Genomic DNA, 2,519 nt, shown 5'->3' on the forward strand with positions numbered 1-2,519 from the left:
ATGACCAAGGGCCTAATTGGTTCACAGGACCTAAAAACTCATAAATAGGGAAATCACTGGGTTGCAATGTCATGCCCTCTCTTGATACAATATGTTCGACAGGATGTTTGAGTGCATCATAGAAAACCATAGGAGTTTTTCGAAGCCGCATATTACAATCATATGGAATAATTTGAAGCAAAGAGGCCCCAAAAGGGGAAATCATGCTGTGTGGGAAAAGAGAATACCATTCACCATAATGAAAAATATAGCATGCCAGAATCACTATTCTAGAGCACATATCCGTACCAAACCATTTATAGTGTTTCCAACTCTTCTAAGCATGTTAGAACACCATGAGGACAATCAAATTGAGTTATCTAAGCAATTTGACAATCAAATGGAGTTAACACAGGCCCCAGGGTTAGGGATTTAGTGACGGCAACAGTCTGCCAGCCGGCTTCCTCAATAGAAGGGACAGACCGAGTGCTAGAAGCAGAACAAGAACGTTGATACACAAGATAAGCACAAGCCCTTGAGAGCAGTATGCTTGGCAGAACAATTAATTAACCTCTAGAAGCAGAAGCAGCACATTGATAGACAAGCTATTATGAAGAACCAACCTTGAGAGCGGTCTGCTTGCACAAGATATCATTGGACTTGAACATGACTGTGGCAATCCAGATCATGACGAAGAAACCTACACAATATAAACTCAATTGGAATGAGGAACTCGCCATCATCTTCTGACCAAGAGGCATCAAGTACCTAGACAAAAAAGTAAGAGCACAATAAGATACAATGTATGCCGGTGGACATGTGTAACAGCAAGAAAACTACCCTATGAATAGCATAGTTAAATGTGATTCCTCCTAGTAGTATGTGTTCTATTATTCATAGTGATGAGAGCCTGAGACTATGCCAATAATGTCCAGAAAGAAAAGGCCTCCAAAATGTAGCATTATTTCAGTAGCAAGATTTTCTTTTTGGAAATAGGTTTATCCGAGGAGCGTTGACCTACGTCACATACTGTAATGCAGGCACTTCATTTGTTTTTAAGAAACTTGAGATTACTGCTGGTGCTAAAAGAAGATCTGACAACTACTCCCTCTGTCTCAAAATATACAGAAACATCAGAAACTTGTGTACCTTCCAAATGGACCAAACACTTTGTTGATCGCTTGGAGAAAATATATGCTTTGAGGAAGAAGAATTGTTGTCGCGCTGCCTATGTAAGAAGGTTCCCGCATAAGTAATCAGGTTGATCATGAGCTTAACACTAAGCAGTTACAGAAAATAGTAGAGATGAAGCAAGCAACAATATTTACTTCCGGGATATTATCAGCGGATCCATGAGACGGTCAGGCTTTGAACCCTCTGCTGCCCATAAGTATCAGTATCAAAATGACCTTGCCCAGGTAGTGTACCAACCACATATTAGCACGAGCTTGTCCAAATACAAGACACGATGGGGACTGAAGAACAACGAGACTGCAAACAGAATTAGCATTGCAGGAACCGCGGAGCACAACCAACGCAATCGACAGTACTGAGCCACAGACAGAGCAAGCGAGCAGGCACGGAAAAAACAGGGCGGAGGAGCGGGACTCACGCGCGCTCGAGCTCGTCGGGATCGGGATCTTCGGCTGTGGCCGCGGCGAGCCAGAGCTGCGCCATCGCGCAGATCCTAGGGGCTCACCGGCGCCCCATCCCCGCCTCCCGGCCGGCCTCAGATCTCCCATGGCGGGCGGGGCGCAGAGGAGCTCGGTACTCGGCTCCCATGGCGGCGGCGGATCTCGAGGTCGGGGCGACCGGCGACGAGGCTTCCGTGGCGGGGCGGCGAGCTTGTGGGGAGGTGGCGGCGCGCGACGCGGTGCAGGCGGCAGCGCGAGGCGGCGGGGCTCCTGGGGTCCGGTGAGGTGGCAGCACGCACCGGCGGGCGGAGGCGAGGTGGCACAGCAGCGCGGGGTCGAGGAAGGCGGGGTCGGGAGGCTCTCGGCTGTGGGGCGGGCGTCGTCGAATCCCGTCGGAGCTCGCCGGAATCGGCCGGCGTAGCTTCTCGCGGGAGGGAGAGGGAGAGATGAGCGGGAGGGAGAGAGGGGTGGGGCAGAGAGATAGGGGCGGAGAGGGAGGGGATAGAGACAGAGGAGGTGGGGCAACGGTTTTTTTTACCCGCAAAAAAAAGATAGCCCCCTCTTTGCCGTCCGTTAACAGATGGCAAAGAATCTTTGCCGTCCGCCAGCAGATGGCAAAAAGTGGGGTTGGACCGTTGCAGTATATTGGCATCCGGTGGTACCTCTTTGCCGTCCGCTGACATTCTTTGCCATCTGCCAGCAGACGGCAAAGAAATGACAGATGGCAAAGACCTTCTTTGCCGTCTGCCAGTTCTTTGCCGTCTGTTGTTTGGTAGTTGATGGCAAAGACCTTCTTTGCCGTCCGCAAGCAGACGGCAAAGAACTGGCAGACGGCAAAATCCCTGATTTCAGTAGTGCTAGTCTCCAATTCAGAGGGTATCTTATTAAAATTTCCATAAGAATTGT

At 49.7% G+C, this 2,519-nt stretch overlaps 1 long non-coding RNA gene across 1 annotated transcript; it reads right to left on the reverse strand.

Annotated features, from left to right (window-relative positions):
• Positions 1-267: 267 nt before the first annotated feature.
• LOC125523179 (uncharacterized) lies at positions 268-1,425 on the reverse strand. Its single transcript, XR_007290132.2, has 3 exons — positions 1,308-1,425; positions 1,129-1,207; positions 268-747 (listed from the first exon to the last, which is right to left on the reverse strand). It is a non-coding gene; the product is annotated as an uncharacterized LOC125523179 (long non-coding RNA).
• Positions 1,426-2,519: the final 1,094 nt, after the last annotated feature.

The sequence above is a fragment of the Triticum urartu genome, chromosome 7A (assembly GCF_056163025.1).
Source record: "Triticum urartu cultivar PI428250 chromosome 7A, HENAU_Tu73, whole genome shotgun sequence".
Lineage (NCBI taxonomy): Eukaryota > Viridiplantae > Streptophyta > Magnoliopsida > Poales > Poaceae > Triticum > Triticum urartu.